Consider the following 23,387-nt stretch of genomic DNA (forward strand, 5'->3'; position numbering starts at 1 on the left):
CTGATGCAATGGTTAGGACAAGCACGGCCATTGATGGACATGGACCTAATTAGTTATCGCTTCAAAAACTCCTGGACAATAATCTGCCATTCTTGCAACCTAACTTGATTTATCAGACACTGGATACAATTCTAACATTGGCAAGATATTTTAAAAATAAACAATATTGCCTCTAAATGAATACTAGCTACTTAATCTAGTGCCTAACAAAAGCTATGTGAAATGCTACAGCATAGATTTATTCAGGTGTAGTACCTGCTTGTTTCCTGCGGTATCTGCCTAAAAGAACTTCAGAGGTAGTTTTTCTTATTTATAATTTTCACCTGTGAGTTGAATCCCCCCAAAAGTCTACACTGTTAAACATTTTGCAAAGCTGGTTGACAGAATGGTTTTGGAAACCTTGGATGTTAAATTGGGGGACAAAATTATCTTGGGCTATTTTCGAGCCTCTACTCATTCATTGACCTCCTCTATCTGCAACTTACCATCATGGGGATGGATATATATATATATATATATATATATATATATATGTGTGTGTGTGTGTGTGTGTGTGTGTGTGTGTGTGTGTGTCTTTTTGGAATGATCAAACAAATCCTTAGTTTCTACTAACCTGGAAGCTAAAAATTCTCATCAAAAATCATCTGAGACCCATACTGATTGTTCTGGTTAGTTTTGTGACTTGACACAAGCTATAGTCATTGGAGAGAAAGGAACCTCAGTTGAGAAAATGTCCTTACAAGATTCAACTGTAAGGCATTTTCCTAACTAGTGATTGACAGGGGGAGGGCACAGGTCATTGTGGGGAGTGCCACCCCTGGGCTGGTGGTCCTGGGTTTTATAAGAGAACAGGCTTAGGAAACCATGGTGAGCAAGCCAAAAAGCAGCACCTTCCATGGCCTCTGTATCAGCTCCTGCCTCCAGATTCCTGCCTTGCTTGAGTTCCTGTCCTGAATTCCTTTGATGACGGACTGTAGTGTGGGAGCATATGCCAAATAAACTCCTCCCCAAGAAGCTTTGGTCATGGTATTTCATCACAGCAATAGTAACCCTGAGAGTTCCCTCTTTCGTTGTAACTCACCTTCCTGCTATTTTCACCAATGTATTTGAAAAACATCTTGATTTATAACCTTCCTTGTTCTGTTGCAATATATAAAGACTTCACAAAGCTATTCTCACATTGGAACATGGCCTTTGAGGGAACCTGAACCTGTGTTCCCAGGTCCTAGTCCCATTCACTCAGAGTTAGGAAAATGCCTTATAGCTAGATCTTACAGGGATGTTTTATCAACTGAGGTTCCCTTGTCCCCGATGACTATAGCTTGTGTCAAGTTGACACAATATTAACCAGCACAATCAATATAGGTCTCAGATGTTTTTTGATGACATTTTTAGCTTTTAGGTTAGTAGAAGCTAAGATCTGCTTGATCATTCCAAAAGACATACATATGTATCCCAAGGACGGTAAGTTGTACATAGAGGTGGTCAGTGAATGACCAGATGATCAAAAATAGCCCAAGATAATTGGCTCCAGAATAAATCAATATATACCCCTCCTTTCTCCATTCCTTCACCCCTCAATCTCTCTTTCCCTACCTCTCTCCCTACCCCTCTCTCCCTCTCTCACCCTTCACACTCCCTCCTCTCCCTCTCTCTCCCTCCCTTTTCCTCCTCCTCTTTCTCCCTACCCCTCTCTCCCTCTCTCACCCTTCACACTCCCTCCTTTCCCTCTCTCCCTCCCTTTTCCTCCTCCTCTCTCTCCCTTCCTCTCCTCTTCTCCCTCTCTATCCCTCCCTATCTCCCCCTCTCTCTTTCTCTCCATCCTCCCCTCTTTTTCTCTGTCACATTCCCTTCGAGGCAGGAACAAAAGCTTCTGAATTTATACGCCGCATGTTGCAGTTGATGATCTTGGCCTTTTGAAGATGCTTCCACACAGACTCTTCTTGTGTTCTGTGCTTGACATATTTTTATACTCTGCCTTTGATGACTTGAGTTGCTGTAACTTGAAGAGAACAAACTAAGGAAAACAAAGTCCTTACTCTATGGCCAGAGGCAGAATCTCTCAGCTGAGGCAAAAAAAGAACTGTATTTAAGGATCTATTCTAGCCAGCCTGGTGGTGCATGCCAAAGGCTAAGGCAGGAGAATTGCGAGTTTGAGGACAGCCTTGGCTACATCTACTCTTTCAGCAGTTTGGAAGTATCCCATACAGAGCTGGAAACTTTGGGCGTCATGCTTCTCCTATGGTGATGAATCTGTGTGCCTTCATTTACACTAGCTCCCTGGTTCCCCATCCCCTTCACCCTGACAACCACTGCTCTAATTTTCTTCCTAGGTTTGTCACTTGTAAACCCAGCATGCAGGAAAGCTGTCTTACTGGAGATGGATCAGAAGGAGCAGAGTCAGAGTCCAAGTGCTGTGGTGTTAGCCCTGGTACTGCCTGCTTGCCAGGACCTCTGCCACATCCTTCACACCCACATCTCTCCCCAGGCTCTCAGCCTTTCACTTCTCTCCCCACACCCCCTCCTCTTGGATGGTCTGCCTCTACCTCACACTGAAGTGAGTCACCTCACTTGCTTTTCACCATGACCCTACTACTGCTCTTTATAACATCCCTACTGTGTGTGTGTGTGTGTGTCCTTTTCGCTTGCTGATATCTTTGTGCCCACTGCACTGACTACTCTCCAGCTACCAGGAATTTCCTTCCCTGCTCCACCCCAACACCCAGACAGTCCTGAGTAAGAAGCAGCTTCCTGTGAGTGTGTGCTGAGTGAATGACCTGCTTTGAGCATTACACCAACATGCATCTTGTCTCCTGATTCTTTGGAGACACTATCAACCTGTCTTGTACATGGCTTACTCTGCCTGTGTCTCCAACGAACCGGGCCTCCACTAATTGCCAACTCATAATCGAGAAATGTTTCTTTCTCAATTTTGTATGCTCATATACCCCGATCCATACAGTTTCTTATGTCGGGTCTTTTTAAGAGATTGAAATTTTCTAGGCACATGGAATCCCTGTCTTTGTCTTTATGTGGGCTACAGACACAGGTTTGCTTCATGATTTTCTGCACCCCCTAAAAATATTACCCAAACTCAGATGCGTTTGGGAAAGCATTCTGGCTTGCTGGGATGATCTGAGGTGCACACTACAGATGACATGAGCCGAGCACTCTGTACAACGTCCTTCAGAGTAACTGGGCTGGTGTCTGCCACAGCTCCAGGCCTGCCATGTCCCCAGGACTGCACACCTCAGCAGGCTTGGACTAAACCAGCAGAAGGCAAGAGCCTTCCAGACCTGTTTTTCTCACATCTGCAGAGGCACAATGCAAACAACCACCAACCGCTGACAGTGCTCGCCCTCCTGCCAGGAACCCATTGACTACTTTGCATTTATGTTCTCAATTAATCCTTACTGGAGGCATGGGCTATTACTGCCTTCCTTTTACACAGTGAAAACTCCAGCACAGAAAGATTAAGCAACTTGCCCAAGGTCACACAGAGAATAATTGGCAGGCCTGGGGTTCAAAGCCAGGGTAGCTGTTCCTGAGCCTATTGTGTTGGTTCTTACTTTATGGCCTCTGTGCAAGCTAGTGAACACAACCGGTCACAAAGGTTCTTATGGCTGGATTAGCTTCCTATCTGATGCGTAATCCACAAAGAGAATATTCATAACCGTGATTAAAAATTCTAAACTTAAGGCTAGGGAGACAGCTGTGTGGAAAGGGCCCTTACATCCTGTAAAATGACAGGTACAGCTGTGCTTACAACCCAGGACCCTGGAGACAGAGAGAAGGGGATAGCTGGGGCTTGGGTTGTGTCAGCCCATCTCACTAAATCCACTACCTCAAGAGTGGACCCTAAAGGAGCAGATGCCTCCTCTGGCCTCCATGCATGCCCTTGGATGTGCCTATCCACAAGCATGCATGTGTATATATCACATACATACACCCACACACACTAATACACAAGGCAAAGACAATAAGTACATTTTAAATAAAAATAGTCCAGCCTGTGATGGGGTAGCTTTGCTAACCTGTAGTGCACTGAGAGCCCAGGCTATATATTGACTTCAACCCTATGCTCAAGTGACCCAAACTTCCAAGATAAACGGAGGCCCTTGTACTTGACATCGGCTTCACAGGTGTGCTCTTGGGACCTGCTAACAACTTTCATGTATGTCAGTATATGTTAATGGGCCAAGTGTAGGACCGGTTGTCCTATGGGTCAAAAGAATTCTTTTCTTTTTTGCTTTCTGTTAAAACCACAAGTTTTCACCGAATGAGACTGCTCCATCCAACCAGAGGAACCTGTGAAATAATTTCATGGGCCATAGTACATTGATGGTGATAATTCTTGGATGTCAAAAGGATAAGGACACAGTTTTCTGCCTCTAATTTTATTCCTAGGAAATGATGGTATTGAGCTGTCCACAGAGTGCGCCTGTGGATTGATTCCAGTGTCTCTTTTGTAGAAGAGACTTAAGGGAAGCCTTTATCTGCTTTATGTTTAATTCTTATCGCCGTGCTATGAATTAAAAATAGAATGCTGGACTGCAGTCTGGCCTCTCCAGACTCTGAGGGTTCAAATTACCCGTGGTGAGTGTGGATGCCAAGCTGCCCCAGGCTTCTCTGTGGTTCAGTGACTCTCGACTCTTGGAGACTTCCTAGACACCTGCTGCTCGAATTTTTCCTTCCATGTGCTGCCCATTAACCTGTCTCACACAGGAGTCCTTAGCCTACGATTCCTGAATGGCAGTGAGTGGTTTTCTCCATCATGAAACCCAATTCCCTAATCTCTGTAGAATGTGTAATATTCTTGGATTGTTGTATCATTTTTGAGATAGGCTCTTATGTAGCCCAGGCTGGCTAGGACTTGCTATATAGCCAAGGATGGTCCTAAATTTTGTATCCTCTTGATTCTATCTTCTGATGCTATGATTTCAGGCCTACACCACCATGCCCGGCTTATGTGGTGCTTGGGCTCAAACGGTGCAGGCTAGCTAAGCTCTCTGCCAGCTGAACCATAGCCCTCCTCTCTTCTCACTTCCTTTTCCCTCATCAACATGCCTTCTGTCCTTTTCTTAGGGATATTTAAGACAGAGGAGAGGGGGAAGGTTCAGGCCTGGGAAAGAGCAGCACTTCAAGATGCCTTCCGGTTGTGACCTTTCTATTACCCCATTGGTGTCATAGTGTTAAGAGGAAGGCATTGATGGGGTGACTAGGCCACCAGAGCTCCTGAGGAGAATACCCGGCCTTATCAGAGGGCTTCCTGCTGCCATAGCTGAAAGTCTTGCCTTTGGTTGATCTTGCTTTGACCTTGGGCTGAGGGCCCTCAGCATGTATGTGTACCCACAATCCCTACCGTCACTACACAGTCCCCTGGACTGTGAGAAAGAAATCTGTGTATTTAGTGAACCACCCCGTTTCTGGTATTGTGTTATATAGCAACAACTGAAGACAAGAGCCATTGACCAACAGCCAGCCAGTCATCCAGTCAGTATCAAGAAGAAGGCTAAGCAAAATGTGTGTGAACATGCGGCGCTCTATTTCCGGTCCCCAGCCTGACCAGGTAGCCACATCTGGGTTAGACTGTGTGTCTTGTCCAAGTGCAAGGGCAAAGCCGAGTCCCTTTGTTATTAGTGTCCAGTCTTCCATTCCTCCTTTGGCCCTTGTAGTGAGTTTCACCTCCAGATTCTTGACAGCCACCCGCGGTCCCCACTGGTAAGAAAGAGTCCTGTGACCTTTCCTTCTTGTCTCTATGTCACTACCACAGGAAGGGAACAAGACACTGGCCACTTACTCACTGTGGATTCATGGTGCTGAACAAGCAAGGAAGGCAGAGTCCCTCACACCATGGACTTCTCACTCATATAAACAAATATTCACCTCCTTCCCAACTGTAAGAGGGTGAGTAGAACACAAAGCACCTGAACCAGAAGGTAGAATGGAGCAGACACACAGGAAAGCATCAGATGATGCTGGATATTCCGAGAGTGTTACTTTATGAAACTTAGTTCCAGTTAAATGCACATGTTATCTGTCTAATGTGGAGAGTCTGTGTTCCCAATGCCTGTGGGAGCTTCCATTTCTCAGCCCCTTTATAGCTGGCAGTGTGACTGACACTTTGACACTTGCTTGTTGGAATTTGATTAATGGGGACATGTGTACATTCCAATATTGTACTCAAACCCTTCCACACAGGCTACTTCTCTCTCTCTCTCTCTCTCTCTCTCTCTCTCTCTCTCTCTCTCTCTCTCTGTGTGTGTGTGTGTGTGTGTGTGTGTGTGTGTGCGAGTATAACTATAGATTTGATTCTGTGAGTGTGTGAAAGAGAGACATTTGTGTATTAATATGTGGTTTATGTATATTTATTATAGATTCTTGTGTAAAATAATAGCAAGTGGCTGCTCTAGACACTGTACCTCAAGATGAATCAACTGCAGCTAGCTTACTCCAGGTAGTCATTGCACACACAGACTATGGCTCCTACCAAGATCTACTGAGCTGGGAATCTGACATGCTTAGCAAACACCACATTGCTGTGTGAGCACTAAAGTTGAAAACCACTTTAGGCCTGGCGTCTTTGGAAGGGTTTTCCTGGCAGCCCTGGGGCTGTTTAAACCATCAAGCCTCATACCTATTTTCTTTGGTTGCTGTCCAAAAAATGAACCTTCCTACTCCCCACTCTGTCCATGCATTGTACAATCTTATGACAATAACACTCTGTGCACATTCACCTAATCCTTCCAGAAGCCTCCTCCCCCTCCTTCACCCCCCCGCCCACTTTTTCCTGATCCCTCTGAGCAGCCTGTTGCGTAATTAACAAAGCCCAAGCCCCACCACTTCTCACATCGTTTCCACAGTCAAAGGAGAGCCACTCCGTAGATGTTCTCTTTGTGTTTGGAAAGTGGGTCAAGTCCCCTCCAATGTCTTCACTGCTGCTCCTGAGTCAGGTTTCCCACCCTTTGGGACAAGCTTTATCAATTAGAATGCCTTTGGCAGTAAGTCACATAGTGTCCAACTGCCAGGACCTAACAAAGGGACATTTATTATTATAGTACGTGGTGAATTGAAGGGCTGTGTGATAATTGACTAGTTCAACAGGTCTTTTTGCTCTGTTTCATCCAGGATGTTGGACTTAATCCTCAGGCTTGTTCCATCTTGGTTACAAGACAGTGGCAGCAGCTCCAGTTGTCTTTCCCAGCTGGGTCAGATTTGATCACCCACAGCTTCTGTAACAATTAACACAGACTTGGTACTTAGGACAACAGGGGCTTATTCTCCAAGAGGCTGAAGTCAGTGTTACTGAGGTGAAATAAAGGTGGTGTCAGGGTGCTACACCCTATGAAGGTTCTGCAGGAAAAACTGATCCTTGTCTCCCACAGTTTCTTATGGTTCCAGCGTCCCCGAGCTGTGGCTTCGTCTCTCTAATCACCGTCTGATGGCCTATGAGTTTCTTTAGACCGTGAGTTCTCCTCTTTTTAGAGACACTGAGATCGCTTTAGTGCCTACCTGGGCAGTGTAAGAGAATGTCCCAATTCAAGTCCCCAAATTTAATCATATCTATACAGACCTTCCCCAACCCCCCCCCCAGGGCTGTTATTTACCCTAGTAAAATGCCATATACTAGGATGTGCAGATTCTCCTATCTATAATGTTCTTTTAGTCTTTCTGCTTATTTATTTCTTTGAGACAGGATCTCACGCAATCAAGGATGACCTTGAACTTCGATCTTCTTGCCCCAGCCCTCAGATACTAGGATTGCATTTCTCACCACCATATCCAGCTTGCTTCATGCACACAAGCACAGCTCCCTTCATCTGTACACTCTTATCAAGGAGAAAAAGCTTTACTGGATGCCTTTGTGGTGTTGACCCCACACCTATTAATGGCATGGGGCATGAACACAGAATACAGCCTCTGAGGGGAGGAAGGCTGGATCAGCAAGAAAAGTGGCCAGGGGGTGAGAACAAGATGTCGTGGCCTTGAGACAGTGTCCCTTTGCCGTACCATGGTGTTTTCTCTATTTTTCTCCACAGCCACAGAGGACTGCAGCAGCTGTATTAGATCCTTTGTGTGACCTATCGAATCAGTAACCATTGGGCTCTCTAACCTTGTCATTACCCAGTGACCTCACAAACTCCCTCTGCCTTCCATCCCAGCTTCACTCTGGGCCTGGCCATCATTGTCTCTGAATAGCCAGTGTGATGCCCACTGCCCTGACTAGCTCTCTACCTTCGTAGCTAGTTCTCAGTGCTCATATTTGCATCCATCTGCCACCCATCAGCCTGGCCCTTGGTGGTTCTGTTGAAGTCGTCTGGTCACCAAGTCTTGGATGAGCATCGCTCTACTACCTTCTTGCTCAAACTTTCAGTGTCCTAACTGGCTCTCCTTCGCTCTAAGCAGGGCACTTCGCATTCCCAGTTAATAGGAAAGCCTGGCAGACACCCCTCCTGCCCCTCATCCATGTCCTGAGATGCTGAACCCATCTGTCCTTTTGATGAGGGGGAACTTTATCCACATCGATCTCTAATGGAAGCCAGCTTCCTATGCCTGAGCTCTGAAAATCCCATATTCTGTTGTCCTTCTTCAGCGCCTGAATGCTTCCCTGGAATTGCAGACAGATGGTTTGGTGTGGAAGAAGACACTGTAGCCCCCATCACCCGTAAATAATTCCTGTGTGGTTTACGTGGTACCTTAATCTTTCCTTCTATCCCTCTCTCTCACTTTCCTGAGTGGTATTTTGGTTCCTATGCATTCTTTGTCCTTGTTTAGAAGCTAAGAGTAGGAAAGACCCTCAATTCCTACACCAACATCCTCATGCATTCGTTTTTATTATTCAATTTTTTTCCTAGATGAAAATATTCATAATACAAGAGAACTTGTTTCATTGCTTCCCAAGGGGGCACAGAAAACATCTGCATGAGGGAAAACAAAATCAAGCAAAAAACCTCTTGATCAGTTTTGCGTGGAGACAAAGGGTCTTGCTAGAGGCAGCCAAGAGACTTGAGCCTGGATGTCTTACTCCCCTCTTCCACCCTGACAGCCTTCCACTTTATTCTCCAAGGGGCGGTTGTGGAAGAAGAAATACCCCCTTGTTTATCCCCTCTAAGTCACCATCTTCCAGGCTGGGCATAGCTCATTTAGGAGAGGGCTTGACTAAAATGCACAAAGCTCAGGGTTCCATCCACCCATACTTGATGGTGTATGTCAGTAATCCCAACACTGGGGAGGGACAGGCCAAAGGATCAGAAGTTCAAGACCAGCCTTAGGTAGAAAGACACCGTCTTAAAAATATTTCATGCAATGCGTTATGGTTTGTATATGCTTGGCCCAGGGAGTGGCACTATTAGAAAGTGTGGCCTTGTTGGAGTAGGTATGGCCTTGTTGGAGTAGATGTGTCACTGTGGATGTGGACTTTAAGATTCTCATCCTCGATGCCTAGAAGCCAGTCTTCCACTAGCAACCTTCAGATGAAGATGTAGAGCTCTCAGCTATGTCTGCACCATGCCTGCCTGGATGCGGCCATGCTCCTGCCTTGATAATGGACTGAACCTCTGAACCTGTAAGCCAGCTCCAATTAAATGCTGTCCTTATAAGAGTTGCTTTGGACATGGTGTCTGTTCACAGCAGTAAAACCCTAAGACACAATAGCAATGAAGACTTCCTCCTGAGTGTGGTCTACGGTATGCATCCTGGTACCCACTGACACTGTCACTCAGCTTCATCCCAACTCTATTTTTCCCATGCTGTTGTCAGGACCACCTCCTTCTCCTGTGCTAGTAAACACTCAGTCCCACAAGGCTCAGCTTAAGCATTCCTCATCTTCTGTGGCATTTCTTCATCCCACTCACCCTTTTTTTTCTGATTTGTTTTCCTTTGCTTTGTGTTTTCCTCTAAAAATATGTCATAATAGGTATCATTCTTTCTACCATATTTATGTCCTACTTGACTGTGTCCTCTCTGGAGGTGGAGACGCACCTGCTCAGCCATTCACTGCTCACACAATTCTTGAACTTTCTTTCCAAAAGAATCTGTAAATGCTGAGTGCTGTGGCTGCTGCCTGTGATTTCAGGACTCAGGAGGCTGATGTGGGAGGGCAGCCTGGCCATGTGGTGCGATTCCTTCTCAAATAAAATAATTACAACACTAGTAAAACCAAACCCTAGGATCTTTCTCCCCTTCCTCTTCTGCTTTATTTTAGAATCTCAAGTGTAGAACTGAATTTGCTAAGACTGACTTTGAACTCCCAGTCCTCTGAGTGCTGGGAACATAGCTGTGCACTAGCATGGTGTGCTGGAGATCAAATCCAGAGTCTGTGCAGGCTAAACAAGCATTCTTGCCAACTGAGCCACATCCCCAGACCAAAACAGGACTGTTTTTCCACACTTATCTTCCCCCCACCCACCCCCGCCTTTTTGTCAGTCATGCGTTAGGTTATGTGAGTGTAGATATACAGGACAACTTTTCAGAGCTGGTTCTTTCTTCCTGTCATAGAATCAGAGAATTAAATTTAGGTCACCAGGCTTGCTGGGTGAGCACTTTTACCTGCTGAACCATCTTGCTGGCCTAATACCACAGGGCCATCTTTTAAATGAATGACAGACTGTATCTTTCTAAAGCAGTTGTCCTCCACCAGTGGTGTGTCTGACCATAAATCCGAGCTTAATGGCCCATTCCCAGCCTGGCATCTTCAAACCAAGGCTGCACCGCCCAGTGCTCTCTTGTGGTTTATTTTGCTAGCTCAGTGTCTGAGTTTCAGTCTCCGGCAGGCCCTGTTTACTTGGGCCATTGGAAGCTCTGCTCTTCTGCTAGGGCAGTATACACCAGGAGGAAGTTTCCCCGAAGCCTGCACAGGGCAAATTGGTTTCTAAACAGGCTTGCCCACAGTCTCCATTAATATCCTATCGGAGAGCAAGGCAGCATGAAATACTGAGAGAAGCAGGAGTTACTTTTTACGATGATTGAATATGATGAGGGAACCAAGGACAAAGGGTAATTTATTCCAAAGGAAGGCAACACCTTTGCTTTGCAATAGCTCTTGCAGCTAAAAAATAGGGCTGGTAATTGGAGTTTGCTTTATGAAAATCTCATTAGCATTAGCATATAACTAAAATGCACAGCTCCATAGTTAATTGCAATCCTGCACCGCGGTTAACAGCTACAGTGATGACATTTGCATATTGCACATAAAATTAAAAATGCATGTCAGATAGGTGCTCTTTCAGGAAAAAAAAATCCTTGAATAACATTGCATTCACACAATAATCGGAAAGATTTTGAATTTGAATGGAAATTATATGTATAGTATGAGCGTTGGAAAGACAGCCAAGTCTGATGACTAAATCTGAAACACTGTGCAGTCAAAACCCCTGCAGCTGGGATCGTCCTCAAGGGCAGGACCACGGAGTGCTGAACTGGTACGGTTTGTGTATGTAGAACCATTTCCCCTAGAAAGCCTTTCCCCCTCTGTAGGCCTCAGTGTCTTTGCTGGGGTTTTCTTTGTGAGCTCCTCAAGATCACGGGCTTCATTTTCCTTTAAACATTTATTCCCCACAAGGCTCAGGATATAGCAGGCACTTGCAGATATGATTTCAGCTCTCTCTAGGTGAGTCACAATGTGAGACGTTCCGCAGGGACATAGGTCACAGTGGCCTTCCCACATCTTCGAGAAGCCCAGCTCTTTCCTGCCCCTAGAGCCAGGTACCTCAAATTTCCTGAGAACCCCCCGCATTTCTTCTGTGGATTGGTGTCTGCCTTTGAGGTATCTGAGAAGATCCTGAAAGAGAGTATACTGGAGGTGCCCAGCAGAGTACAGAGCCTGGCACACTGTCTGGCACTGTGGCGTTGGGGTAACAGATCTTGGGAAAGGATATGCAGCCACAAGGCAGAGGTGGGTCTCCCTGAATGTATCACCCACAGAAAGGCTGCTCCTTCCCATTCTGTCTCACTCAGGAGAGATATCTGAAAAGAGGAGACAGGAGTGAAAGACAATAATAGCTTCCTGGGTGGCTGATACACACAGGCTGTCAGTTTGTGTTGGAGGACTCCCCTGTGAACTTACATGTTTCCTCTTGAGAGGCAACCCTGGGTGAAGACAGAGTGACTAGGGGGGCTTTCCACAGCAGTTTGAGAGATTAATTCACTCATTTCTCATTCACCCTCATTCTTCACAATACTACAGTGACCCATGTCCCCGTGGAACCTCTCCCATCTTCTGACTCACCTAGCAAGGGCTCAGATCACGTCTGCAAGTCACCAAATGCCTGCTGAATCCTGAGCCTGGTTCATACACATTCACCAACCAATCATTCAGTCACCACCATTTGGCTAATACTGTGTCCTCAGCCACGTAAGACACCATGTTTAGAACTGTAGGAACCACAGACATGGACTCAGACATTTTGCACTTGGGAATTCTGGGATGTATGGAATCAAGCAAAAGGATCAGAGCTAGAGATCAAGCTGGATATCAATCAGCTTGGTGAGCAGCTGGAGCCACAGGCAGGCAGGCTGGCCCTCTGTGGCAGCTTGGTGGGGGAACTTTGCCACGTAGGCTCTGGAAAAGAACGGATTTACTGCCTTGAAGGAAACAGAACCCTGAATGTTACCTTGTCCATGAAAAAAATCAGCAGGGTCATTGGATTTCATGATAAGACAGTCCTTAATGGCTCTTCCTCAAGAGAAAGTCTCGCCGGCAGGGGAGTGACTCAGTTGGTAACGTGCTTGCTGTGTAAGACCTGGGTTTGATTCAAGCACCCAAGTGAAGATCTGGGCATGGCAGCACACAGTTGCAACCTCTGTAGTGGGGAGGCAGAGGTAAGACAGGTCCCTGGCCAGCCAGTCCAGCTGAACTAGTGAGCTTCAAGTTTAGTATGAGATCCTGTTTGAATACATAAGGCAGAGAGCAACAACAACAACAACAACAACAACAACAACACACACACACACACACACACACACACACACACGGAGGGGTACAGATAGAAAAATCTGCTCTGGTTCAGCAACCCCAAAACTCCAAATGAAAGCTAAGCTTGGGGCCTCTGATTTCAAGCCAGGGAACCCTCCATCAGATCAAAACCAAGCATGGAACTGGCCTGGCTTTTTTGTGAGTCAGGGACCCGCTAAGCTTCCCAGTTAGAGATGGAGCAGCTATGCTAGCAAATGCTTTAGGTCAGGTCTCTGTTATTTGCTCTGAACCCAGTGGCTCCCCTCACTGGAGGTTTAGGACAGGCCTGACCATCTCAGGAGCACAGGGTGTGCCATGGCCCCTGTCTTCCCATGAGCTGTGATTTGTGGAGCTGGACTCCAAGCAAAGCAGCAGGGATTTGGTAGACACATGAGACATGGTAAGTAAGCACCTGTAACCATGGTATTCGTGTGTGTGTGTGTGTGTGTGTGTGTGCGCGCGCGTGCGCGCACGCATGTGTGTGAATGCATATATGTGTATGTGTGTGTATGTGCATGTGATTGTGTGTATGTGTGTGTGAGTGTGTATGTATTTAAATATGTGTGTGTATGTGTGAGTGTGTATATGTGTGCCTGTGTGTGTGTGTGTGTGTGTGTGTGTGAGTGTGGGTATTCATGAGCATTTTCTTCCTACTTTTGCCTGGTTTGCCTTCGTCTTTCTGACACAAGGGTGTTTGGGGCCTAGATGATGCCCTATATCAGATGACCAGTGTCTGTTGATACCACACTCATTTTCTTGCTCTGAAGAGTCATGTCAGAAAAGTGTTTATAGTTCTTGTTGATGTGATATTAAGCTCACCTGTGCTAACTGTCACAGCCTTAAAACCTAAGCTGAGCTCAGGGAGTGATGCTCCTGGGCAAGCAGGCTCAGGGAGAGGAAGGGGACACACATACTATGCCTTGCCCCCTCCCTTTGTCAACCTTCTTCCTCTGTCTTCCACAGAACTACTTTTTGGACCGAAGTCTGTCTCCATTTGGGGGTGTTCTATTCCTTTTTCTGGGGAGATACGAACAGATATCTACTTGCATTGGTTTACCTAGACAGGAAACCAACGTCAAACCAAAGAAAAGACTCTACTCAAGTCTACTGTGCTGAACGGATGAGTGTATTGGGGTTCCCTGCAGCAGCGGCTGTAACTCACACATTACAGAAAAGTCCCACCTCAGCAAGGGTAGACCTCCACCATAGCAGCTTCATGAAACCCTTCCTCCAGCCAGTTTTCCACACTAAGCATGCTCCAAGACCCCATGCAGCTAGAGGGCAGCAGGGAGTGGTGGGCGTATCCCAGCTGAGGGACCAGTGATCCATCTTCCCTTTCTGCTGGGGAATGTTACTTCTCCCAGTACCACTAGACCTAGCCGTCACTGTATTGTTCTGCTTATTGTGTTGCCATGACTACAAGGCCAATGTTATCTCTGCTCTGTGATGCAATGGGATGGTCATGGTATGCCTGAAGGAAAAAGGCGCACAGCAGGGAGAGCTTTTGGTTCCAGCCACTTGCTCAATGGGGTCATGATTTCTGACGTATCGAAGGAATGCTGCACGTACAGGGCCTCCTTCAGCTCTGTGTGAGGCCAGGAGAACTGAGAGGTCCCTGACCGACAGCCTATCATGCTTGACGTGTCCATCAGAACCCTGCCTCTAGCTTGCTGTTAGTCAACACTGTTCACCACTCTGCCTCTTTCTCAGTTGTAGAATGGCCTTTTCTCTGGGTATAACACCATCATCCCATGCCACTTTGGAGTAGATATTTCCTTGCCCCAGTAGCCATGGCAACTGATTGAGCAGCATATTACAGGGATAGCTAGGTCTATGGTAATGGTAACAGAATTACTGACACTTCCTGGTAGAAGGAGGAGGGATTCCGGCTTTTTCTCTGACCCGTCTCCTCTCGGCAACAATTGATCTTGAGAGATCAGTTAGTGAAAAAAAAATAATTGAAAAGCAGTGCTCCATGACGCTGTTTCTATGATGCCATCATCCATGAAGGGTAGGACTTTCCAAGAATGAAGCTGGCCTTAGGATCATCCATGATCCTAAAAGCATCTCTTTATGAATGCTAAGTTGGACTTGGTGTAATTGGTACCTTGGTTAGCCTATCTGGGGTGATAGGTGTTTGTTCATGTCTCACCAGGAAAAGCTTTTATGCTTTAGATGGTATGGGGACAGATGCTATGGGAGAGCCACACCATCTCCAAAGACACTATGACAATATCTCTGTCTATTTGATGAATTGTCTGAGACTTCCTTCCAATCCTCCCTCTTCCTCACCAGATAAGAAGCTGAACGTCAGTCCTGGTGCCAGGCCTTTCCCATAAATGCCTGGCCTGGTGGGCCATGCTGAGGCAGGCATCATTTTAGCACCAAGAGGCTGGCTCACTTCCAGGCTCTTTTTGTTGGCAGACAAATCTTGCTGTTGGATGCTGGGTGTGAATCAGAGGGTTGGCAAAGTCCTGGGAAGGTTGTAGGAGCACTGAAAGACCCTCAGCCAACACCAGAATGCTCAGTGAGCCTGACCTTTGTGGGGCCTGTCCTGTGTTGGTGCAGGTATGAAACTGTTCAGTTTCTACTGTATCCTCGTCCCTGGGTTGGCTGTCAGGGCCATAGAGGAAGTCTATGTTGGTTTCTGTGGGAGTCATGGCCCGCAGCCCAGCATCTTAATTGTCTTTAGTTTGAAAATAACTGCCTCACTGGACAATGATAGGTCTCCACTCTGTTTTGGAAGAAAATGTTGCTTTGTGTAAGCTAATGTTTAACTTTAATAATCTTTTCATTAGTCCTAAAGACTGAGCTAATTATTCAAAGTAGTGCTTCATCTTTTGTGTGTATTGTTTTCCCGGAGCCTAAGCTGGTGAGCAGCTGCATCGGGGGCTATTAGATAATGCCTGTCCATGTAGTGAGAGGTTAAACGATCTAGAAACCAGCTTCCAGCCGTCCTGTGTCTTGGCTTGATCTCTTCAAAGAGACTGCAAAAGAATAGTCTACAACCCCTGCCTTGCTTTGCAGTAAGAAGCCAGGTAGGCCTCCCAGGACCATAACCAATGCAATGCTGCCATGGAGGTGGGTAAAAGGGCGTCTTAGAGATATAGAGGACATTTGAGGCATTCTGAGTCACTCTATAGCCTAGCTTCATGGCTTCTGTCACCCCTCTAGAATGCTGTTAGATTGGTGAGGTCACCATGAGAGTCCTAGTAGCTAGTTAGGTGATAGCAGGCTTAAAGGTCAGAGAGGCTGGACCCTCCCTGATAGTCATCAGCTTGCAGCATGAGCTCCTATAATTGCAGGACACTGACTCCTTGTCAACAGAATGGCATTTGAGTCACTATCTCTAGACCCAGGTGGAGAGGTAACATTCTAAACTTCTTACAGCATAAGATCAGTATCTAACCAGAGGCTTTCTGGTAAGAACAAAAGTACAGCATTGTCTCCTGCCCTAAGAAAGTCAATCCAACTGCAGACCAGAGGGTAGCCCAATTGGTAATGTGCTTACTCAGCATGCATAAGCCCTGGGTTTGATATTCAGCACAGCGCACAGCTAGGCATGTTCTTGTAGTCCTATTACTTGGGAGGTGGAGGCCAAAAGATTAGAAGTTCTAGGTCATTCTAGGGTACATATCAGTTTGAGGCCAGGCCTGGACTATATAGATCCATGGACAAATGCACAAAAAGAAAAAAAAAACCTACATAGAAAATAGTGGTAAAGGGGTCTTTCTGTCTAGTGTCTTTCTCTGGGGCTGGAGAGATGGCTTAGCAGTTAAGAGCCTTGGCTGCTCTTACAGAGGACATGAGTTCCATTCTTAGCTCACATGTTGGCTAACAACTGCAATTCCAGGAGATCCAACTCTCTCTTCCAACCTCCTTGGGCACTGTGTGCACATCATGCACAGTCACATGTGCAGGCAAACACTCATACATATAAACAAACAAGCTTGTTTAAATATGTCTTCTTCTGTGTGGTCCCTTTCACCATTGCCCACATTTTCTTGCAAGAGTGTTTTCCTCTGAGGCCCATGGGAATCACGCCCTCTCTTATTCCTTGGGTATACACCACTTCACTCCATAATAGACTCTGCATCTTTTCTGTACCTTGTATGTCACATCTAAATTCATTCCACAGAAACCAAAAGGCTGGAGGAGCCCAGGGGAAGCCAGTATGGGATCTTGGTACCAAAGTCACCGCCATAGCCCAGGCTATGTCTACCCTCACTCCTCGGCTGAGCTGGTGGTAGGATGGAGAGGCCACTGTGAGGAGGCCTTCAGTGAGAGAGCACATAGGAGCTGTTCCTGGAAAAAGAGAGTGAGTAGCTCCCACTTGCTTCTTACTAGAATGGAGTTCCCAGGAGGTTTCACACGCAGACATCACAGCAGTGACCTTCAGAGTCAATTCCCACTGGCATCTTAGAGCTGGGAAACCGAATTTGTTACCACGAGTTTTCTGAGAAAGAATTTTTTTTGTACATTGGTCAAAAGTCAAATCATTAATTGCCAACCAATAAAGGCAAAACCATTGGGAAAGATAATTATTAAGAGTTTTAATTGCCTTGGAATTCTACATAGAAAATTTTACATTCTGCTACATCTGAGATAGCTGAAGACCCTGAGGAACTGTGGAAGCTCTTCACCCAAACCAGGCTTATTTTATTTCATGTATATGGAAATTTTTCTGGCACGTATGTATGTACACCACGTATGTGCTAGGTGACTATTTTCTGTGGAGGTCAGAAGAAGGCATCATATTCCTTGGAACTGGAGTTGGAGACAGTTTAAGCCACCACGTGAGAGCCAGGAACAGAACCTGGATCCTCTGAAAAAGCAGTCAGTGCTCTTAACTACTCAGCCACCCCTCCACCCCCAATCTTTTTTCTTTAACATTAGCTAGAAGTGGCTGACTGTCTGGGACTATTTCATAGTCAGCTATACAAAGATTTGCTCAGTTTAATCTTAGCTGGATTGTAATCAAATGAAATATGTATATTTATATAAACATATTAATTTGGTATGTTAATCACAAGGTGCTGAATTATTTTTGGAAGGCATACATTTTATGTGCTGGTGAATGGTATCAATTAGTATAAAGAATGCAAAGTCCGTTTTCTAGGTATGATGACACTTTAAACTTACTGTATTCAGTATATAGCTTAATGGTATGGTTAATAAATTAAAGAGCGCTGGACAGAGGATGAATCAACTGGTAGAGTATTTGCTTAGCATGTGCAAGGCCCTGGGTTCAGTTCCCACTATTGCAAAATCCATGTGTGGTGACTAGGGTGGTAGCTCAATGGGTAGTGTGCTTTCCCAGCTTCCACAAGCCCTGGGTTAGAGTTCGGGATACAAAGGCATGAAGGTCAGTCACTCAGGGTCATCCTCAGCTCAATTCCTACCCAAGAGAGCTCAGATTGTGTGCGAGTCTGATTCAGAAAAAAACACACAAACAAATGAATGGACCAAAGAACAAAACAACAAGAATGTTATCCAACTACACAAAAAGGCCAGTTCAAGCATAGAATACAGGTTCTTTGCCCATTTGTGTGCAGCCAGGGATTTCCATACATTATAAAATATGGGTATTTTAAACTCTTTAATGCCAACACCCACTGAAGTGCAGTAGGGATCCTTTTATTTTTTTTAACTTTCGTATTTTTAAAGTTAGCATACAAGGTATTAGATGTTGTGGTGTTTGAACATGCTTGATCCATGGGAAGTGGCACTATTAGGAGGTGTGACCCTGTTGGAGAAAGTGTGTCACTGTGGGGTGGGCTTTGAGGTCCTACCATTTGGCTCCACCCAGGGCAGGAGAAACCCTCTTCCTGGATGCCTGCTGAAGACAGTCTTCTCCTGGCTACCTTGGGATGAAGATGTAGAACATCTCCAGCACAAGTCTGCCTGGATGTTGCCATGCTTTCCACCATGATGATAATGGAATGAACCTCTGAAACTAACTGTAATCCAGCCCAAATTAAATGTTTGACCAAGAGTTGCATTGGTCATGGTGTCTCTTCACAGCAATAAAACCCTAAGACAGCTATCACTGTAACACTCTCAAAACATGTGTGTGATTCTTTCCCCCTCATTTCTCCCACCCCAGTTACTCTAAACTTAGAGAGTACACACACAATTTAGAGAGCACACATACAACTTACTGCAGTTGAGCTTATGATTTCTTAACTTCATGATTAGGCAAAAATGATACGTGAGCAGAAAACCCATATTTCGTATCAGATCTTTGTGTGTAGAACAAACAATACTGTCCCATGATGTTAGGCAAAGGGAGTGAGCCAACAGGTCCCAAGTCTGCCATGTGACTATGAGTGCATACTCTATGCTTTATTGCTAAATGATGTTATTAATCACCATACTTTAATTAATTTTGATGGATAACATCACGGACTTACTTTGTTTTCTTGGGGTATAACTCCTCTAAAAGTTAGAGTGCATCTATTTATTTGTGTGTCTCTGTGTGTCTGTGTGTCTTTGTGTATGGATGTGAGTGTATATGTGTGTGTAGTGTGTCTGTGTGTGTGGAATGTCTGTGTGCATGTGTGTATGGATGTGAGTGTATATGTGTGTGTAGTGTGTGTGTGTGGAATGTCTGTGTGCATGTGTGTGTCTGCTTGTGTGACTCTGTGTATGAGTGTGTGTGTGTGTCTATGTGTGTGAGTGTATGTATGAGTGTGTCTCTGTGTGTGGGAGTATGTAAGTGTCTCTCTGTGTGAGTGTGTGTCTGTGTGTGTATAAGAGGGAGAGAGAGAGAGAGAGAGAGAGAGAGAGAGAGAGAGAGAGAGAGAGAGAGAGAAATATATAAAACAAAATCCTTACTCAACTTAGACATGGGTCTAAGGCAAAGTGTAGAGAAGGGAAAAACCATGAAGTTGTGGTCTGACTTGGAAGCAAAGATTACAACATGAATAGCATCAGAGACTGGCTTTGATTTTCTTTTGTATCCTAAGTCTACTTCAGACAAAGAGATTAGCAACCTATCTTTCACAACCCAGGATGAGGTGGTTTGAATGAGAAATGTGCCCACAGGCCCTTCACACATTTGAATCCTCAGTCCTCAGTTGGAGCTGCTAGAAACTTTTAGGAAGTGCTGCCTCCTCCGTGCCACTTGCGGCTATGCCCCTCTACCATGATGCAGTCTCCATCTCTCTGGAACTGTAAGCCAAAATAACACTTTCTTCCGTAAACTGCTCCAGGGAGTGGATTTTATCACAGCGACAGGAAAGGAACTGATGTGCGGTGTGTGCAGAGACACACTCTTGGTACACGCTGGCTTCACACTGGCATGCTGCGGCAGGCAGTGACAGAACTGTGTGGAAGGCAGTGTTGCCATCTGTATTACCTTTCTCCTCACAGTGACAAAGGTGGCTTAGGGAGTGTTTGTTCTGGCTTACAGTTTGCAGGCATCCATCACACAGGCGCAGTGGCAGGAGCGTGAGGCAGTGGGCTGCACTGCATCCACAGCCAGGAAGTGGAGGGCAATGAAAACTGATGATGTTTAGCCCACTCTCTCTTCATCCCATCCATAACCCTAGCCCACAGGATGGTACCACCCACATATAGGTTAATTAACCTAATTAGACCAGACCAGTTAATCCAATCAAGAAATGTCTTCTTTGGCTTACCCAGACATTTGTCTCCTAGGTTATTGTAGATCCCATAAAGTTGACAACTGATGTTCACCATCACGCCTTCCAGTATTGTGGTGGCAGGAAAGAGAGCTGAGCCTTTAGCTTTCCAATCCAAGAGCATATGTTAATTCATTCAGTCTTTCGATAAAATTTACTGAGTGTCTGTTATACCAAGATAGTCTTGGCGAGAGTCTGGGTTGCAATGTGTGACAGATTAGTATTAATTGTTATATTAGCAGGAAGATCTGATGATGGATCAATATGAGCAATAAAGGGGTAGCTCAGAGCTCTCCCTGAAGCATGCTGTATAACCTAATTATATAGGAAGTAGAGTGGGAACAAACTTGGCCATCTGGGCAGGCGGCTACGATCAAATTGCCACTATGTATCTTGGAAGATGACTAGGTAAAGAAGTCCACCAGCAAAGGAGAGGACTTCAAGACAAAGGAACCCTCCTTTGGGGATACAGACAAAAAGTAGAATAGTTTATAGAGGGCTGGGAGCAGGAAAGAGCTTGACACCATGATCAGGAGGTCGCAAGTTTATGAGATTAATAAGGAGGTGAGCGGATGATTCAGAAGTTCAGAGTCAGCACAAGCTAAACAACCTGGTCTTGGTTCAGCAGATGTTTCCTATGACTCATTAAAGATGCCTTTAAAAAATCAAGCAGCTAGGCAGGCTCACAGATGCAAGTAAATTAACTGTGCATGAAGCAACACAATAGCAGCGTTCTGATATGGGCCAGGCAAAGGAAAGCATGTCACAAGTTAGATTAGCTCTTAGAGACGCTCTCAGGGGTTTTGGCCTCATAAAGACTTTGCTTGTACTCATTGGAACTGGGTAAGGCGGAGACAGCTCTAAAAGTGAAGGTTCGTTTTGTTTTGTTTTGTTTTTTCAATGCCAAAGCCAAGCTGATCAAGACGTTATAAGAGTATGTTGTAAGTGAGTGTTCTGCGGCTAAGTGTGATGTGAGTAAGGGAAAAGTGTCTTGGAATTGTCGTGCTATTCTGATCTGCAGTAGACACTGACTGGGTTTTCGCATTTATCACACTTAATAAAAGTGGGGCCAAGCCAAATGGTCTTGTTGGACGTTTAGGCTCTAGCGGCTGTGGTCAAGGGGTAGAGGGAGTGAGTACACATCAGGTCTCTCAGGAACATTGTCTCATTATAGACTGCATCTAATCATCCAACTATTTCTGTTGTAGTCCAAATGCAGTTTTACTGTTCTGCGGGTATGTCTACAGGAGCCCTTAGACCATCTCCAGACCACGGAGTCCTTGTAAAGCGTGTGTGTGTGTGTGTGTGTGTGTGTGTGTGTTACTATGATTATTTATATTCTGGCTAAGACTATCCCTGTTTAGTTCTCCCATTTCCTACTCTAAATATTGTTTGTACGTCTGAAAAGTCGAATTACCAAATATACACACAACAGAAACAAACAGTGGATCATGGTGGAGGTTATTGGGAAACTGTATGAGTGTATTCCTACTATAAACACTGTTGATAACATGAATAAATAATACAGTGCATACATTTGTACTGGTCTTTTATGTACATGTAGGTACTATAGTGACTAATAGACTATTTCAGAGAATTTCAGGGTTCATAGCTTTTACCATTAGTTTTTCACTAAACTGAATACTAAAAGTATAATTAGCATAAAATGCAGAATCCTCAAAAATTATTGACATTAGAAATTCTCAAACCTATCGCTGGAAAAAAAATTGAGTTGTTAGAGGTGGAACGACCTTCTTGCATTTAAATATTCCCTATTTTTCCCAGGGGGACTATCAGTAGGAGAGACAGCAGGAATGTTTTAGGATATTATAGATCATACTGCATCTGTTTCCACAAAAATTACATGCCTACATTCAATTGTGTAACCCTCAAATAGGGTAAATTATAATCCTATCAAATTGAGAATATATAATCCTTTAAAAACACATTTAAGATGTAAGCCATATGTTAAAGTGAGTGGATCAGGTGTTGAAATAACGTGTTTTACTTTCAAATACATTGCCCCCGTGATTTTAAAGTTACAGACGATACGTAGCAGCCTGAACCCATTGGGGTAAATGATCCGCCTCATTGTTCTGTTGCTGAAGATGATGTTTTGACAGCTGTACTTTGGCCAGAAGTAACCTGACAGGACGCACATAATGAGATGTGATAGGTACCACTGATTGTCAACTTGGCTGCGTCTACGGTAGCCTAGGAGATAAAACTCTGGCTTTCTGTCTGCCAACGACTTTCTAGGTTGGGTTAGTTGACATGGGAAGACCCCTGCTAAACATGGGCAAGGAGACAGTGGGCTGAGCCCCGTCCGTCATCCCTCATCAAATGTGACCAGCTGCTTTACACTCCGGCACCATGCCTTTCCTACCACGACAGACCATTCCTCACACTGTGAGTCAAAACAAACTCTTCGTTCCTCGGGTCACCTTTGTTGCAACAGTTAGAAAAGCATCCAATGAAAGACAGTACCTTCAGTGAGGGCAGGAAGCTGGCATTCAGCCTGTGTTGGTGGCAGCGATCTTTGCACCCAGGGATACCAATTCCTGTCACTGCTTGGGAGCCAGACGGGCCCAGCTTAACTGCTTGGGGGCGCCCCTAATTCCAAGGGTGTAATCTTTTTTTTCCTTAGAGCACTGACAATTCCTTTCATCAAGTTTAATCTGTTCTCCTTCTTCTTCTCATCATGGTCATGCGTGCATGCATGTATTGATACATGACAACAATCATTCCTTACATGCCAGGAGCTTGCTAAATGCTCCAGAGAAGCAAGG

This window comes from Grammomys surdaster, unplaced genomic scaffold (genome assembly GCF_004785775.1).
Source record: "Grammomys surdaster isolate TR1022 unplaced genomic scaffold, NIH_TR_1.0 62, whole genome shotgun sequence".
NCBI lineage: Eukaryota > Metazoa > Chordata > Mammalia > Rodentia > Muridae > Grammomys > Grammomys surdaster.